Source organism: Lissotriton vulgaris, chromosome 4_1 (assembly GCF_964263255.1).
Source record: "Lissotriton vulgaris chromosome 4_1, aLisVul1.2, whole genome shotgun sequence".
NCBI classification, from domain to species: Eukaryota; Metazoa; Chordata; class Amphibia; order Caudata; family Salamandridae; genus Lissotriton; species Lissotriton vulgaris.
Genome location: NC_141691.1, coordinates 213,550,391 through 213,570,550, shown reverse-complemented (window position 1 = coordinate 213,570,550; position 20,160 = coordinate 213,550,391).

The window sequence follows — 20,160 nt, the reverse complement described above, 5'->3', positions numbered from 1 at the left end:
TGTTCCTCACAACTAGGTGACTCAGAGTATCCCAAAGGTCTTTGATTGATGACCCCCCTGAGGAATCCAACAACGCCTGGGGAAGTCCACTACAATGATGCCCAGGGGAGGACATATCGTGTTGTGGAGCACACTTTTAGACCGCTCAATTCTAGATTTAGGTGTCTAGACAAGAGTGGTTATGCATTACTCTACTCTCCAAAGAAGGTGTGCCAGATTGTAGTCGCTTGCTGCATGCTACACAACCTGGCCTGATTCTGGACGATGATGAGCAGCAGCTGCCCCCTGCTCCAAACCCACACATGCCCGGTGACGATGACCGTGGTGAGGAAGAAGGCCTTGGCGTGCGTCAACACCTCCTCACCAGCTACTTCTGTTGAGTGTAAGTTGACAATGAGCAGCTACGGCTATGTCTGTGTGCTATGCTGTTGTCTTCCAAACTCTGAGGATTGTTGCAGAGATTCTGTCCACACACAGAACTATGCGCAGGATTAGAGGACTTGGGCAGGCCAGGACAGAGTCATTCGACCACCTGAGCACCCTGAAGCACTGGAACTAATAACCATAGTGCCTCACTAGCTCAATCACTCACTGTCAGTGATACAAGCAGATAGACACTACAGGACACAACACTCCCAGATCTCAAAGGAATAGTGTGAACAAGACACACCCTGTCATCCTGACTCTTATATTTGTCCACAAGGGGTTCATTTGAAGACATGAAACAGTTCAGAAGTTTTATTTCAACTACTGTGTAAGACCATACAGGATACAGCACAGAAGTATATGAGGAATGCATTTTGCACAAAGCATTTAGCAGAGGAACATGTCCACATATCACAAAGAAAGATGGTATGTCAATAAGCACTCTGGATGAAGCCCCACTAACCCATACCCCCTCCCCCTGCTGGAAGAACCTGTATCAAATTTCCCTAAACTATGGGCTTTGTCAGCAGAACACACTCCTCAGTCCATAGATGGTCAAGTGTAGATCATATGTGCTGTGTCGCTCTTCTCTCGGGATAGTCACCTCCCCAAGTGTGGGACACCTAGCCTGTTGCCCCATAACATCTAAGAGGCATCCGTTGTCACTCGCAGCTGTGAGACTCTGTTGAGTCGTGTTGATAGGGCCTGACCAGAACAGAATGACAAGGGACATTGTTGTTTGACCATGGACAGAATGTGCAGACAGTACTCCAGGAGCTCTGAGAGATTAAACTCTGCGGACAGTTCCCACATGACAGACATGAACAAAGCTACTTGCAAGACTTCAAAGTCAGGGATTTACAAGTGTGTCAGCTGCGACATGAAAGCCAGGTTCATAATATGTGACAATCACCCCGACGGACACATGACAGCCTCCCCTTCCTCAGTTATGTGGTACCAATCGAAATAGACTGCAGAGGTCAGCAAAGTCAAAGCTAATGCAGACAGGGCTAAAGTCAGAGATGGCTGAGAACCTTTGTCAGAGGGAGGTGAGAAATGTTGAGACAATATTGAATTATTTGCCAACAGTTCCGGATGCTGGTAAGTAGTTACGGATCCAAGAAGGCAGATGCAGCTTCGAAGGCAAGCAGTTTCACAAGATGATCCAAATCAGCTTCAGCAAAAAGGACTGCCATCCAATCCAGTAGCATGAAGGAATAGATGTGCTCCTTGCACCACGAGGATGAAAGGAGCATTTCATTGCAAGCTGGAAGGGGCTCGATGTATGCATGGCACAGGAGTCGTTGCGGAAATGCACAAGTGCAGCTGGCATCCTGTTTGACACATTGAAAGGCATCCCATAAACGGCTATCCCCGGAACAGTCCTGGTCGTGGGCCAACAAAGGACTCACCCACAGGTCATAATCCAGATCAGCAAGAGATGTGTTGGAAAGGCAGAGATCCATTTGCCATTGAAAGGTGCATCGACGACAGTAGAACACATGTTGCACGCATGTGAAATAGGCGTAGTGGAAGGTCAGCCTATTCTGATGTGGAGCACAGTCAATGGTATACATCCAAAGATGAGCTGCATCCATTCACTATACAGTTGCAACTGACTGGGGTTGGCCTGGACCACAGGACTGCTGCCATGGCGTGAGAGGAGCCAGAAAACCAGCAATCTGCAGAACTGGCAAAGTGTTGATATGAAACCGAAAAATGCAGTTGGAAAATATGAGGAGTGACACTCAGTAGGGCTCCATTAACAGTGTGCAACGGAGTGGGAAGGCCAGAGCCTGCAAGGTCTTCAGTGTGCAAGGTCTTCAGTGCAAAGACACTATTGATATTTGGTGTGTCAGTAGCCCAAAAGCAAGTTGGACAGTCATGTCTCGCAGACAGTGAATGGAGCGGGACAGTCAAGGCACCTGGGAATCGAAGGTCTGACGGTCTGATGTGAGAGCAACTACTCCTTGAAACAAAAGCACATTGAGCCTGCATCAATAACTGAAGTCGGATTTCCTTGTGGGAATGTGAGGCCACAACTAACTATCTACAAGCACATATAGGGGAGTAAAGAGAACATTGCTACAGTAAGGAACACCTAATGCAAGTATTCCTATTTACGGGACGCCTTCCCGTAAACAGCATTAATTGTTGTCACTCAGGATGAGATAACTTCCATTGAGAAGAAGATTTGGCATGAGTATGTCGTCAGTGACTGTTGTTCATTTGGGGATGAATACAAAAAAGACTGGACATGACCCCTGAAAAGCCCTGTGTAACTGCACTTGATCTGGGAATGAGAAAATGTCACCTTTGGCCACATGACAGGATATGTTTTGATGCTGGCTCTTGTGGGATTCATTGATTGGCGCTGTGTGTGTTGTAACAACCTACATCATATCCATTTTGATATTATTAGGGGGATGGGAGAACACTACTTCACCTCTCAGCACGGTTCACCCCTTGGTAGTATGGTAAATGCGGTTCGGTGGAAATGTATGTATGTATGTATGCATATAAGCTTGCATAGCGCACAGCTTCCCCCAATGGGGGTGTCCCGGCACTTGCGACTACAGTAAAGCTGAAGGAAGGCTAGAGATGACTATGCAACATTTGATAAGGGAGGCTGAAGAGCCAGGTCTTCAAAGCCTTCAGGAAAATAAGTTCTGATTTGGCTTTTCTGATATGATCAGGCATGGAGTTCCATAAGGTTGCCGTTTTGACGGAAAAGGATCGTCCTCCAATTCTGGATTTAGAGACACGGGAGATGACAAGGCACTCACAATGATTAGATCTAAGGGTCCTGGACTGATGGTATTTGCGAACTCTCTTCTTTAGGTATTGTGGGCCCATATCATTGAGTGCTCTATATGCGAGAGTTAATGCCTTAAATTCAGTTCTTCTCTTGACAGGCAGCCAGTGGAGACTACGCAGTTGAGGGGGATATATGATGTCTTAGTGGGATGTTACTACTGAGCCTGGCTGCTGCTTTCAACACTGTTTGCAGTTTTCTGAGCAGGTATGCTGGCAGCCCCAAGTACAGACTGTTTGCATAGTCAAGTTGCGATCATCGCATGGACTATTGTTTTCCTTCAGTGCATTGTTAGAAAGTAGAGGAATCTCGAGAGGCCTTCTTTTTCCAGAAGCAAGACAAGACAACTTTGCCTATCTGGGTCTTGCATGACCCAGATATGTATATGAGTGACAGGTGAGGGTTGAATTTTAAAGTGATTATACATGGATGGTTCGGGTTGGACACACAATGGTGGGACTCCACAGTCTAACAGTACACTCCCATCCTTGTGGCAATGTGTGATCAGATTTTAAGTTAATGTTCGGTGTGACATTGGTGACATCAACGTTGGCTCTGAGAACTGGTATGGCACAGGGCTTTGCCACGTGATCATCCTTGGGACTTTTTCCGATGCCCCCTCAGCCATTTGGCCTGGGTGGGGAACCTGTTGCATGCTCGGAGATGTCTGAGGATTCGCTGTGATGTGACTCACCCCTCCCTGTGGATGCAGCTGTGGTATTGTGACTATCATCCGGCTGGCCACGGGGGTGTGCAGCTTTTTGAACTGCATGCATGTACCTCAGGACACCCACAAGCTGACCCAGTTACCATGCAATTTGTCTCAAACGAGTGTCCATGGACCTTTGTAGCATTCAGAGTTCACACAGTTTGTCAAGGACGTGGCCCATCTGTCCCTGGTTCTGCTGGAATGCCCCAAGGACAGTTTGCACAGTGGCCAGGGGCCTCAGTCTCATTGTCCTCCTGCGACAGTCCCCCAGAGGGCCTACCACCTGCCCTGCTGCCACAGACCTGTGGCAGCACCTGGCACTGCTGCCCCATACTGTCTCCAGCATCCAGAGGCTGCCTGGTGGTATTGGATACAACTGGCACAGAGACAGTGTTGGAGGCAGGGGTGGTGATGGTGGAGGAGGCTTCCATACAGGTCGGTGCCGCAGGGCTCAGCATTGTTGTTGTAGCTGTTGTGGGAATGGTGGTGGTGGGGACAGTGAGGGCCAGAGACTGAGCTTGCCCAGGCACGTCAGAGGGGCCAGGTCGGTCCTCCACATCTGTAAAAACCAAGGAGTATGCATCCGAGGGTTCTGCTTTTAGGGTGGGAGACTGGCTGGGCTCGTTCATGGCATGGGCACCTGCTGTCGCTGGCGAGTCACCTATTGAACAGAGGTTGAATTGTCAGCATGTTCAGTACATTGTACAACTTTGATGTTCATGTTTGGCGCATTTTGATTGAGACAAAATGACTTTTCTTCTTGGCATTACCTGTCATTCCTAACAGTTTGTCGTTAGTGGGACATGATGTGGAGGTAAATACATTACTCGTCAGTGATGTGACATGACTGTAGCAACAATTTCTTATGTACAAATATTGGATTTCCAATTACATGTCCTCTGGTACCAACTTGTTGCTCATCCACTTCTGTTCATGCTAGGATGTTTGTGACTTTGCTATGACTTTTTGTCTACTATGCAGCAACTTCCTGATTTCTGTGTGCTTTTTGTACTGGCTTTCTGTAGTCCGTGATGTTTGACTGAGTCTACATGCATGTGTGGTGTTGAAGTGAGCCTTTATGCTTTGCAATAATGGTACTTGCACGTTGGGCTTTGGCCACTGTGTTCCACGGTTTTACTTTGCAGTGACATGTGACTTCATCAATGACACTGTGATTCATGTGAACTGTCAATGGTACTTTCTGTGTGGGCACTGGCAGAAACGTATGCAGCTTGACAGAGTAAGCTCACAAGTGCAGGATGTGGTGGTCAGAGAGCTCCCTGCTGTTTGAGAGGGAAGACAGAGAGCCATGTGGGAGGAAGGAAATACTAGACTTATGAGACATTCATGTTGACAGCGTGCATTCTACATGAGTTTGATTTTGTCTGGCAATGGAGGCTAATTTCTTGTGCACAATGGTACATTACAGTGGGATGTGATCATTTTGTTTGTACTTACCAGCCTCCACTCCCCCCTGGATTCCTGTGAGACTCTCAGGATACAGTATGGCAAGCACCTTCTCCTTTTTTTACTGACGGCGAGCGTTTGGACAGGGGTAGGTGCACTAGAGGCAGCACCCGTATGTTTTTCCCGACTATACGCGGGCGTCCATTCTCTTGACCATTGGAGGAGTGCTTTTACTAGTGCTTGGCATCAACCAGGAGCAGCTTCTGTGTAGCAGCTGAATTTACATATAGGGTATACAGGCTCCCTTACCCGCCCTGGCTGAGATAAGAGGGTTCTCATTTTAACTTTTATGTATTATGTTCACGTGCACTTCACTGTTTTTTGTTTGGTCCTGAAGAAGCGCCAATGACCTACGGGCGACAGAGGCGCGAAACATGTCGACCGCGACTATAGACACCCAGGCATAGTGGGCCTTTTGGGGTCAGTCATTTTTAAGCAGTATTCTTAAACTGCCAAGGGTTTATCAAGTCTAACTTAACGCTGCTTTCATACCCTTGGAATTTTATAACACTATCACACTTGCACGTATATGAATTACCCTCTTTTACCCTTCCCCACACACCCGCATGCAACATCCGGCATTTCCTCAAAAAGATCTCCGATAAAGTGACCCTTCAGGGGACCCGTAGGGAATTGCAGCGCCGGCCCTACGAGGAGCAAAATGCCCGATGATGAAGCATGACATCCCTCGGGGTGTGTGAGGGCAGCAGAGGATGTTGAATGTCTTTCCCTCTCACATTAGGGTACTCTATACCTAGGATCACTTTTCCTGTATCCTTCCCTGTTTTTAATGCATGGGTGACTGTTTGCACCCTGATACACCGGTGACTTTTGCACCCTTGTTTAGGAACTTTGTCCTCCTTTTTGTTATCAAGCACCTTCTCCTCCCATTCAGTGAAGGTTAGTGGTGATATGAGAGGGCTGCCACCAGTTCTTTGGGCCGCCTTATGGTTCTTCTGGTGCCACTGCTTGACCCGGGCGTTGAGGTCGACCCACTGTCTTTTGATGTCACGCAGTGTGCGTAGGGTGGTCCCTACGGCATTGACTTTGTTGTAGATCCTTTTCCACATTTGGTTTTTGCACGCAAGAGGGGAGTGTTGGACCAGGCTCCCGTACAAATGTGGTTCTACCCTTATTATCTCATCTACCATCACTTTCAACTCATTGTGGGTGAATTTTGTCAATTTCTGTTTGGCCATGTGTCAAAGGTAAGACAAGTGCAGGGTGCAGGATGTGGTGGAGTTATGTGAAGGTGTGGGGGTGGGAAGTGGTGTTTTCTGGAGATGGGTGAATGTAATGTTGTGCTGTGTGCGTAACTGGTGTCCTGCCTTTCTGTGTCAGCTTCTGGTGTGCAAAGGATGCTGGTCCAGGAAGGGGTTCATTTTATGCTGTTCTATGTGGGTTTGTCCAAATGAGTGACGTCCTCTAGGTGTTTCTCCCATGCTGGGCATGGCTTATATTGTCAATGGAAATTTGGGGTGTATCATTTTGGCGTGTGTGGTGTGATTAAGGGCAGCGTCAAGTGCAGGCACACTTTGTGCATCACTGTTTAGTTTGTTACTACCACCATTCATTTGGTTTATGCATGAGCAAGGAAATTGGAATGCAATGATCTATCCTACGGCTTTACAGTTTCGTTGTAATTGGGCATGCAATCATTCTGCAGCAGGAGCAGCCTTTTTAATCCCTAGAACTGCTTTCCCCGTCTGCCATGGTCGGATTTGCAACTTTTCCGAGAATGGCGGATGGCCATTTGTGAGTTCCGTCTGCCGTGGTAGGATTTTCAGTGCAATGCATCATAATTTGACCGACGGAGATGCAGACGGTCATGCGGGTGGATTTTTGCTGGGAGCATGGCAGACGGAAGTTTTTTCCAACCGGCATCATAGTGGGGCCCATAGATATTATCCAAAAATATTTTCAATTATTGATTTTTTTACAAACCATTAAATATGTCTTTATTTAGCCACAATATGCATACATAGTACCAACCACAAAGCGTCCTTGTGGTTAATACTATGTTAATACTATGATGCTCACATCAAACCACACATGCATGTAGACTCAGTCAAACATCGCATACTACAAAAAGCCTGTACAAAAAGCACAACAGAAATCAGGAAGTTGCTGCATAGTAGACAAACAGTCATAGCTTTTACAAACCATTAAATATGTCTTTATTTAGCCACAATATGCATACATAGTACCAACCACAAGGCGCCCTTGAACTGCAGCTAAAAAGCTTTGACCTGCAGCTCAGAGAGTTTGAAAAAAATAACATCAGCTCTCCTGCGGGTCATGAATTTATTACCACAGCAGACTTACTGTGCTTTTTCTTATGTTGCTAGGCAGCTGCAGCCATCCACAACATTAACAAAATGCTTGATGATTCACCTGGCGCTTCTAGGGGACGACTATGATCCAAATGTTTAGCCAAAAAGCCTATGCATGGCATTATGGGGCACTCCTTGCTTGAAGAGTGAAACTGACCTGTTGGAGTCTGCCCTGCTCGCTACTGGTGTAGCTGGGAGCTGTGTCCTGTGGGCAGTGTCTTTGCCGTTCCCTGTGATCTTGGACAAAGCAAGGGAGGTGAGAGGCGCGGCGAGCGGGACTGCGAGGACCAGCATTCCTGAAGATCACCGACAGCGGGTTCCTCTTCCCGCCCGCGCCGCGCCCCCTCCTAGTGCCACGCCCCCTGCCTGATAGAGCACTTAACCTCTCGCGGCCCCCGCTCAGCGGGAGCCGCTCGAGAGTGAAACTGACCTGTTGGAGTCTGCCCTGCTCGCTACTGGTGTAGCTGGGAGCTGTGTCCTGTGGGCAGTGTCTTTGCCGTTCCCTGTGATCTTGGACAAAGCAAGGGAGGTGAGAGGCGCGGCGAGCGGGACTGCGAGGACCAGCATTCCTGAAGATCACCGACAGCTGGTTCCTCTTCCCGCCCGCGCCGCGCCCCCTCCTAGTGCCACGCCCCCTGCCTGATAGAGCACTTAACCTCTCGCGGCCCCCGCTCCGCGGGCGCCGCTCGAGAGTGAAACTGACCTGTTGGAGTCTGCCCTGCTCGCTACTGGTGTAGCTGGGAGCTGTGTCCTGTGGGCAGTGTCTTTGCCGTTCCCTGTGATCTTGGACAAAGCAAGGGAGGTGAGAGGCGCGGCGAGCGGGACTGCGAGGACCAGCATTCCTGAAGATCACCGACAGCTGGTTCCTCTTCCCGCCTGCGCCGCGCCCCCTCCTAGTGCCACGCCCCCTGCCTGATAGAGCACTTAACCTCTCGCGGCCCCCGCTCCGCGGGAGCCGCTCGAGAGTGAAACTGACCTGTTGGAGTCTGCCCTGCTCGCTACTGGTGTAGCTGGGAGCTGTGTCCTGTGGGCAGTGTCTTTGCCGTTCCCTGTGATCTTGGACAAAGCAAGGGAGGTGAGAGGCGCGGCGAGCGGGACTGCGAGGACCAGCATTCCTGAAGATCACCGACAGCTGGTTCCTCTTCCCGCCCGCGCCGCGCCCCCTCCTAGTGCCACGCCCCCCTGTCATATTTAGGAGCCCTGGTCTCGCGCACCGCGGGACGTGCGCGGGGCGATCCCCGGGGCGAAGACCGGGCAAAGAGCGGGCCGTTTTAGGCCGTTAGAGGCAGTTAGAGACTAGACTGGGCCACCCCATTTGATTCTTCATCCTCACTCTCTTTGCACGTTCACCTTGCATCCACCATGGCAGCCCGCGAGTTTAGAGACAGAGCGGCCAAATCTAAACTAAAAAATGGAACTTTGGACGACTTTATTACCAGGACACACACTGCTATCGACAACTAAATCACTAAGATGCAACACAGGGTTTCACTGGAACTTGAAGCAGCTAGAAGACTGTCAGTTGAGTTAACTGCCGCCAAAAAATCCTCCCTAGGTCCTATTGCTTGGGCGAAAACACCAGAGCGTCCGCCCGCCTCTACACCCAACCTGATTGTCACAAATGCTGTGATCCATGTAGCACAAGCAGATAGTACACCTGCACCACAGGGGGGATCTCCACAAATCACTATTCCCTCCCCAAAATCTCATCTGGGCGCATCTGCAGAAAAAAAGAAGGGAGCTGAGGAGGGCACACCTTCCAAAGCCGAAACCATTCTAGCTTCCAATGAAAAAGGTGTTAGTCCACCCAAATTACAAAACCAGCTACTCAACAAAAGGAAGCGCAACCCCACCTCGGCATATTCAAGGAAAAGGGCCAAAGTGGCGAAGGCGCAGCTACCAACAAAGGCACCTCCCCTTGCTAAGCCGACAGAGACTAAATCTCCCCCCTTAGAAATGCGCCCAGAAAATACTCCCTCGCACACAGTAGTCATCCGAGAAAATAATGACCTGACTATTGAAAGTGACACTTCAGGAACTCCGCTCTGCACCATTAAAGGGAAGGATGTTGAATTTCTCACTGTAGTTTGGGAAACACTTAAAAAACTACTTTCCCCACTAGAGAAGAGATTCACACACATAGAAACACAACTGCTGGAAATAGAAAAAAGCATACTAAATCTAGCTACTATCACTATGCAGAACTCTAAACCAACATGCTCAAATGTACCCCCGCCACCAGTAGCACCTCCTGGTCCTATCACTCAAGTCGCTGCGAACCTGCGGGCCTCCCCCAAGGCCAAGCCCCTAGGAACAACTAACGCACCCCCGCTTTCCTATCCTGCTGCCACCTCTTCTTCTGCTAGTCTCACTGTTACACCCAAGGTCAAACCAACACCTAAACCACGCACTAAGGTAGAAACCCATAATCCTCCTAGTAGGGGAAAGAAAAACATAATGCAATCGGGGGCCGTATCTCTCCCGCCACCCCCCTCAACTACATCTGGCCAAAGAGTACCTCCTCCGACTGACTATCCCAAACCAAGGCAAAATGGCCAGAATACAAACCCCCCAATATCACAGAGAGCAAGCACTAGCTTTATACGGTCCAGGGGATTTGTAGATCTTCCCCCTGAGGTCAGCCCCTATGTTGTCGTGCTGACCGGGGTAACTGAATTGACGTACAACCAGCAGGAAAACTTTGCTTCTCTAAAGAATAAGGTGACCTACTGGTTGGACGCCAATAAACCAATACCCAACCACCTGAGGAGCAAAATCCTCATGGTACGGAGGGTACCCTGGGTAGGGACCACGCAAAAGTCCATCTGTGGCGACTGTGTGATTGTTTCCTTTGAGGATCCTAACACTGTTACTGCCATTTACTCATGGACCAACCATAGCTCATCTGCATCTATAATAGCAAGACCACTCACTTTTTTCTATCCACCAAGCCCCCCTGTAGCTCAGGGGGGGAACTGGAGTAGGATTCCGGTGAGGAACTACACATGGGGAGTACAAAGCAGTTGTTGGTAAGACACACTTGGTGGATGGAATGGGTTCCCGATGTCCAATAGATATGGGTGTCTTGAGGAAGTGGATTGACTTCTACATTCGACACCCACCGAACCCCCTCCGCCCACTCCAAATACCGTCAACATACACCATATGGGCGGCATACTACCCAACAGTATTTTAAAAACACACAGGGGTGTTCTATCCCACGTACAAACTGCTGCCCAGATAATGACCGACGATCCCAGAGTAGGGGTAGGTAGTCTAGCCACATGTTCACCCAAAGGTGCAATCACTAATATCCACTTTAGGTTGGAACATAACCCTCCCATCCTACACAGTCCTAAATTAAATAGTGTTCTATTGAACGCCCACCCACCGAACCAATGTGGAGAACCTGTAGCCCAAGAGTGCACCACGATATCGGGCACTAGTATCACACCAAAGGCCCCGGGTATAATTTCTATTCTATCCTGGAATGTGGCAGGGCTAGCCAATAAAGTAGACACCCCTGACTGGACAGATCTAGTAGAGGGCTATGATATATGTCTCTTACAAGAGACATGGGCTAGAGAACAATTTAGCCGCCAGGGATTCGCTATCTTTAATATTGAAGCGAAATGGGGAGGAAAGGGCCGACCCTCAGGAGGACTTTCGATCTGGGTTGGGTCCCACTTGGGCTGCAGGGCCACACACCTGGAAACCAACTCCTGTGACTTCCAGTGTGTCTCCCTTGTTTGGCCTTGTGGAGGGAAGCTCACACTAATTAATATATATTCAAGGCCAGTGGGGGTTGCAGCAACTTCGGGTCCAGTGGAAGATTTAGCACAGTTCCTCGACATACACAACTTTTCTTCCCCTCTAATCATAGGTGGAGACTTCAACCAGCAATATGAACCGCTCCCTGACTACTTGGAGGGCATATCCAGTGAGGAGGATGACCTATGGGAAATTCCTACTCTCGCAGAAACAGTGACCAGGGCATGGTCCCCCCTTGCTACTCAGATAATGGCCCTCACTCTATGCCATTCGCTGAGGGCGTGCAATGGTCGGACCAAGGGTGATATCCCGCCAAAAAATACCTTTAACAGACCAGGACACGAGTCACGGATTGACTATATAATGGTTCCAACCAGGGATTGGAGGAGGGTGAAAGACTTCAAAGTTATCCCCAGATTTGACAGTGATCACAACCTGCTCTCACTAAACTTTGAGATCCTTGGTCCGCATACAGATGAGGTAGACATCAATGCACCACCACAGCCCGACCTTGTGCTATCCAGCAACAGGCGTAGAATTAAATGGGCCAAATTGCTTGAAAACCATAACAACATTGAGAGAATTTATGCACTAGTTGTCCCTACCCTGGAAAAAGTAGAGCGCTGTATGAACCTCTCGGCCAGCGACTCCGAGACCAGTATTACAGCCAGTCCGGCGCAATTGTCCGTTCTCGGTAACATCCACTCTGAGTTATGCACCAATCTTGCAGAGGTACTGAATCCAATCGTCAGGCCACACAAACCCAAACAGAGAAGAGCGACCTGGTTCAATGCCTCTTGCAGGGAAGCAAAAACCCTTCTGCTGGAATCACTCAAAGCACGAGACCCATCAAACACTATTAGGGAGAGACGAGTAGCCTATAAAGCCGCTCTTCACACTGCAAAAATAGATTGGGATGAGGAGAATTGGTCAAAAATAACAGCTGCCCTTGCTTGCCGAGACTCACGGACCTTCTGGCAGATTGTTAGGCACGGCTCGGCTGAACCACTTGCAGCAGTCGAGGCCAACATAGCACCAGCTGTCTGGGAGGAACATTTTAAAAATCTATATCAACCACATAGTAGTGATAATGGGAAAAGTGAACCTGTAGGTGTGCCCCCCAAGCTTAAAAATAGTGAGACTGCAATGGATGGCTTCAGCGTAGAGGAAGTCACCCTGGCAATCTCCTCCCTGTCTGCAGGTAAGGCGCCGGGCCTAGACAGGATCCCAGGCGACCTTTACAAGCACAAATCTAAAGTTTGGGCTCCCTACTTTGGGGTGCTATTCAATTCCATTCTGAAAGGACTCCCAATTCCTTCCACCTGGCCAGGGGCTGAAATAGTGCCAATTTTCAAAAAGGGGTCCCCCCTTCTCCCGGCAAACTATAGGCCAATAAGCCTAATTGATGTAGCTCAGAAACTTTTCTCCAAGCTCTTGCTAAACCGCCTACACGAGTGGATCAGGGACTCCAACATTCTTAGCCCCCTGCAAGCAGGCTTCAGGGAGAAGGTCTCCACTGTGGACCAGGTCTTTCGCCTTGTCCTCATATACTGGAAAACGGTGCAGTTGGAGGGTGGCAGCCTCTACACTGTATTCGTGGACCTAAGGGCAGCGTTCGACCTGGTCCCGAGGAATAAGCTTTGGGAGGTCCTTGACAAACTGGGGGTCCCTGAAGGTCTTCTGAACATGATAATTCGCCTCCACTCCAACAACTTTGCCCAGGTTAGATGCGGCAGGATGGGGGAATTATCCGAGAGGTTCCCCGTTGGCAGGGGGGTAAGGCAGGGTTGTGTGCTCGCACCAACCCTGTTCTGCCTCTATGTCAACGGGGTAATCGCCCACTTAGCGGGTGTACCTAACTCTGACGCCCCAAAACTGGCTGCTGAGAGGGTCCCAGCCATTATGTTTGCCGACGACACACTGCTATTATCCAAGTCGGCAAAAGGCATCCAGCGCATCCTTGACGGCTTTGTGGACTTCTGTGAGGCCCATGGACTAGAAATCAACACCACCAAGACGAAATTCATGGTCCTCAACCCCCCACAGAAATTTCACTTTAGCCCAAGCATTGCACAGACCAAGCTGGAAAGAGTAAAAACTTTCGAATACCTGGGAATTGTGTTAAACGACAAATTCACCTGGAGCTCACATCTGGAGAAAGCTGCCCTTAAACTGACCCAGCATTCGGGAGGCATAATGAAGCTCCTGGCAAGTAACAAATCATCAATTAGGCCCATTGGCCCTCCACTACAGATTTACAAATCACAGGCCAAGGGGGCTGTTACCTACGGATCTGAACTTTGGGGCCTTGAAAAAACAACAGTGCTGCTGAAGGTGGAAAACAAATTCATCCGAAACCTTGTTGGGCTACCACCGAGCACCCCCCTTGTCCCCCTCAGGATGGACCTAGGCCTGTGTCCACTCGATGAGGAATTGGCCCTACGCCCGCTGGCCTTCTGGCGTAGATTATGGACAACCCCGGAACTGGCCAGTTACAGGGAAGGTCTCCAGTAGGTTCTTGCTATTCCAGGAGCTCGAAAAATAAAATGGCTCAATTCCATCAAATTGGAATTGGAGGCCCTCGCCCTCTCAACAATGTGGTCGGACCCCCTGAACATGTGCCATACCCTCTCTAAAAAGGACTTAGCCAGGACATATCATGAAAGTAAACTCTCCCAGATACTTAGCCACCAACATCTTGGGACCTTAACAGCTTCCTTTTTGTCCCACAAGGTGAACTATAACATGGAACAAACTTTGGACAAAATTTATCCCACCTTATTGAGAAAGTTATACCTTCAGTGGAGACATGGATCTCTCCCCATCAGAACTCTTACATCCAAATGGTGTCATGATCCAAGTAGCACCTGTCCAGCTTGCAGAATTACGGAGGAAAGCGAGATCCACATTCTTTTTTTCTGCCCAGCTTATCGGGAGATCCGAAGGTACTGGATTGTCCCCCTATGCAGGAATCTTGGATTTAAGAGGTGTCTGGCCGCCTTTAGAGTTTTAAAAACCGATCTGTCAGAACATATTGTGTTTGCTATGGCCAAGTACCTGGGCGCCCTCTGGTCTATCAGAAGGAAATGTCTTAAAACACAGACCTGAGTGCAGACCGGTTTCTGGTATACAAGGACTCTTTTTTCAGTGATGTTTTTATGAAGCTTACAACTTGCTGTATAAAATTTTTAAATGAATTGTTTTTAATAATTGTCTTTTATGGTAAAATTTTTACCGAAATAAAGATTTTTGAATTGAATTGAATTGATATTGAATAAATACATATAATTTTAAATACATTTTATGGGTGTCTTTGTCCCACCCTAAAAATATGAAAAATGGTTAGGAAAAAACAGCCAATTGTGACAACATTTGTATCTGTAACATTGTGTCACTATGACCAGTTTACAAAAGCAATACACCGGTTCGTTCACCAGATGAATCTGGTTGTAGAGCTATAGGGTTTGTAGGTTCACCAAGAACCCGTGGTACCCAGAGCCAACAACTGAGCTGCACCTTACAATGGTTTTTCTGTGTGTACTAAGTATAGAGGAATTCATATGCTAAAATGTAAAGTGTGAAAAATGGCTAAAAAAGAAAACCTATGTGTTTTTGGTACTTATTCTGATACAGATCTGAGTTTAAGAGCAGTGGTTATTTGTACATCTCTGAATTTGTGAACACGCATACTAGCATGATGATCTCTTTGATTCCTATGATATGCAAATTGGCAAAAGTTAGTTCATAAGATTTTAATTTACAACATTATTAAAACTGTGCATAGAAACTGCCTCCTCTGCACAGTATATAAGGTACAAAAAAGGACAAAGTGAATTGTGCTTTGCGATGTGAGTCCATCACAGGGACATGGAGGCAGTGATGGGTAAAATGTACCCAGGGTGGGGAATACTGCCAGAAACTGTAAGGTATTTGTTTTAGAGTAGGGTCTGCTTCCTATGGTTACCCCCACTTTTTGCTGTGATTCTCTGGTTTTTCGACTTTAGTGTGGCTGTGGCCCTGCTAATCAGGCCCACAGCCCAGCTCTTCTCTCTCTAAATTGATACCATGTACTTTAGGTACATACCAGATTGGTTACTGGGTCACACTTGTGAGCCCCTGTATAGTGTACCCTAGGTACCCAGGGCATAGGTGCACCTTAGGCCTACCAGGGGCTACAGCATGTATTGTGCCACCCCTGGTTTGCCTTCCAAACTGACACCACAGGTCTGTTCATACAGCCTGGGTAAGGTGGTGTAATCACCCCTTACTTAGCTAGAGTATACCTATATCTATATATACATATAGACACATATACACCTATAAGTCACTCCTATGGCAGGCCTTAACAATACTGGAGGCAGGTGCTTGGTTTTATGTGAGAGGGTGCCCTACCATGAGCTGAGCCCCTCTGCAGCTTTCGGTACCATCTCCTTACAGCTGTTCTATGATATAGCCATACCATATACTCTTAAGTGCATTATAATCCTCGCGGTTCATGCTAACTTTGGTTTGGCTTTATCAAAACATGTTGTGTAAGGTGTCAAACACTTTGGAGTAGTACCCCCCCGCCAATCCTGGCGGCGGGGGCAGTATTCCACCCTTCTAGAGGGAGAAGACATGTAGTTACTGGTTTACCCGGTTAAAGTTATACAGAGCCTCAGCATCACAAAATGGATGCTGCTGCCACAGACACAAGTCTGACCTCCTGTTCCTGGATGAAACTCTGGCAAGGAAGTCTTGGACAATAGGTTTCCTGTCCATGGAGGTGCCAGCACCTCTCCAGAGAGGCTTTGGTGTATTGGGGCAGGGAGGGCTGCATTCAGTGAATGCTTTCCAGACACTGCCTGGGGCACACAAGGTGATCCATGCATTTCCCAGTTTAAACCGGTTGCTGGGGCACTCTGCCCCAGCTCTGGTACGAAACTGAACAAAGGGAAAGGGGTGTAACCACCCCCTTCCCATGTCCACCCATAGGAGGGCCCTTATGGGTAGTCCAGCCGCTAAACTTGGTATAAGTATAGGAGCCCAGTCACTAGGACTTTAGATTTCCCTGGATGAAACTCTAAAACATAAATCCTGGACTTACGACATTCCTTTTCGAATGGAAGATGGAAGACATCTCCCTTGTGGTCAAGGAGTGACCACCCTGTTCAAACAGGCACCAATAGCAACTTTGCTGGTCTGCATTTTCGAGGCTCCTGCTGGATCCCGAAGAATCCGCGACACAGGACATGGACTTTCAGACATCGCTGACCCCGACCTTCGCTCACAGTAAAGCTGAGACCCGTGGTAGACACAAGAGATATGGGAACAGAACTCTTTTACATCCGGCATTTTGCAAGCTACACTCACTTCACGAGGTAATTCGAAGTTGTGCATTGAGGTGCTTAAAGCCCAAGACCCGAGCACCATTTGCACCGAAGCTCGGAGGCCCCCACTCCACGAGTGACCCGTGGGCCCTGATTTTGCAATTCAGCTTGATGTGTCTTCCTGTTTCCTAGTCCATTGGCTAGTGGGCCCCCCGAAGACTTTCCTTTACATATAACTTGCTTTCCTGGTTGCTCCAGGCTTGTTCCAACTTCCCTACAAAGGAGAAGTTCCTCAGACCTTGCTGGTCTGCTCCGAAGCCAATCTTGATATCCTGTATGGGTTGCGTTTGCCAAGGCTTGTTGGGTCCTGTCCGGATACAAACACTGCAGCCAACTACATCCTATGTGGGACAGCTCGAATCTAGCTCCTGGTTGTCGTTGACGCCACCTGGTCCTTGTGGCTGAAGAGACAAACTTTACATCTTCACCTGAAATCTCCCGACATCCGGTGGCATCTTCCTATAGCCGCCCCGGTCACTGGAAAGTGACCCAGAGTCTGTCCCTTCTGCTTTCAGGTTCTACAGATCTTTGATCCACCCTTGGATCCACCCGGACACTTTTCCTCTGGTCGCCTGCAGCACTTCTCTGCAGCTCTCCATTGAAAATGACGACGAAACCCGACACGAAAAGACACCTATGTCACCCAGTTTCCCTGGGTGAGGTAACACGAGTACTCCGGTGCTCCCGTGGGTCTTGACTCTCGAAGTGACTTAGAAAAAGAACCAGACCCAGAAGCACATGGTAGAAGAGAGGGGACCATTATTCATCAGAAGAGAGTAACCATGGGGATGCCCCACTGGTCTCTGAAGATGAAGAGGATGTAAATAAGGATGAGGTTGATAAACCTAACCTGAACACATGACTACCTGAGGGTGGAGATGGCCTAGGAAGGCCTCCCTCCATTCCTCCACGTAGGCCTAATGGTAGGACTAGAAGGTCCAGATCCCTTTCCAGTGGATCTGAGCATTCTGACTCATCAGTAGGGTCCAATGCCTCTGCTCAAAGGAGAATGACTTCCCCTCAGAGAAGAGAGCATAAAGCTAGGATGAAGGAAGTCAAGCTTAGGATCAAGAGGAAAGAAATTGCCCTTGCCAAAGAGACCCTGGATCTTGAAAGAGAGAAGAAATTGTGTGAGCTAGAGCCCACTGGTGGCAGCAACAACCCTTGTGGTAGGTAAAGGTCTCATTACCATAGAAACCTGAACAAGATTGTCCCTCCCTATCAGATTGGGGATGACATCCACACGTGGATAACTGCTTTGGAGAAGGCTTGCAAAGCCCAGCAGGTACCCCAAAGTCAGTGGGCAGCAATCTAGTGGCTCTCCTTTGCAGACAAAGGAAGAGACAAGCTCCTCACTGTTAGAGAAGAGGATGCTGACAACTACAATGTCCCGCAGAGTGCTCTAATAGATGGGTTTGGCCTAACCACTAAGGAGTACAGGTTGCTGTTCAGAGATACCCAGAAGACACATACTCAGGACTGGACTGATTTTGTAGATTGTGCTGTTAAGGCTCTGGAAGGTTGGTTACTGGGCAGTAAAGTAAGTGACTATACAGTATTGTATAACCTTATTATGAGAGAACAGATTCTTAATAACTGTCAAAACCAGCTATTGCATCAACACCTGGTTGACTCTGATTTGACCTCTCCCCAAGAATTGGGTAAGAAGGCAGACAAATGGGTCAGAACCAGGGTGAAGCAGAAGGTACAGAACAAAGGTTGTGATCAGAAGAAGCAAGACCAAAAGGGTGGTGTGAAAGTAAAAGACCAGAAGTCTTCTCAAGGTCCTCAGAATTTTTCTAATAGTGGGGTTTCCCAACAGTCTAAGAAGAAAGAAGGCCAAAAGAAACCTTGGTGCAATATTTGTAAAGTAAATACTCACTGGACCAGTGATTGTGCCAAGAATGAGACATCTCCAGCCACCATTGGCCCTAAGGCATCTGTTCCCCCTAGGTCAGCTCCGAGTGGTCGTTTCTCAACAGAAGGGTGTAGTAGAGTTAACCCTGGGAACTGAGATGGATTCTGGCCTAGTCAAGATACCGATTCAAGCTGTTTTGATCTGTGATGGGGACATAATCATGTCTTCTACTGTGAGTCCCAATAACTTGGGCAAGTATAGACAAACTCCTTTAATTAATGATAAAGTGGCTCAGGCCTAAAGGGACACATCTGCTAGTGTCACAATGGTGACACCCAGCTTTGTGAACCCTGGACAGATCATACTAGGTGAACATTACCTAGTGACCAATGCTAGCAATCTCACTACCACTCACAGTATGGCAGTTGTTAATTTCTCCTGGGGAGGGGTAACTGGCCTCAAGAAGGTTGTGGTCAGCTCAGACCTCCCTGTAGAATGTATGCTTGGCAATGACCTAGAGACTTCAGCCTGGTCAGAAGTGGAGTATAGGGCCCATACAGAAATGTTAGGAATCTCAGCACATGTCCTTGCTGTGACTAGGTCACAGGTCAAAAATTGCAACACTGAACAAGCACTGGATTCTGCAATAATGGGCCAGTTGCCTACCAGGAGGAGAAGCAGTTGGATTAAGGCAGTGCCTTCCCTCCTGCCTCAGGAAGAGGATCAGCCTTCTGAGGAAGCTGATTGTGAGACCCAGGAAGGAACTGTCCTAGAAGAGCTTGAGCCTGATTAGGTTGAGTTTCCTGGGACAGGGGGACCTTCCAGGGCAGATCTGAGGCAGGCGCAGTTGGACTGCCCTTCTCTTGAACCTCTCAGACAGCAAGCTGCTGCTGAGGCTGCAGGGAATGCTAGTGGGACCCATAAGACTTATTGGGATGAAGGGCTCCTGTATTCAGAGGCTAGAGACCCCAAGCCTGGAGCTTCCAGGAGGGTGGTCATACCTTTGGCATTCAGGGGCTTCCTTTTAACACTATCCCATGATAGTCCCCTTGCAGGACATCTTGGCCAGAACAAGACCTGGGACAGGCTTGTCCCTCACTTTCACTGGCCTCACATGTCAGAAGACAAACCTAGATTTAGATTGGTGGACAGGAGAGTAAATGGTACATTTTAAAGTGTCTGAATTGTAAACCCTCCAGGCATCGACCAGCCCTCTAGAGTGGATTGAAGGTTCGAATTTTGTTTGTATTTTGTTGGGGATGATTTGACTGAGGATCCATAAGTGGTTTGCATTTCCTGCTGACTAAAAAATCGGTGTTTGACCAGGAGTTTATCTTGGTTAACAATTGTTCACAAAATTGTACATCAATACAGATAGGACCGTATATAATAATAAAAAGCATTGGAGTACG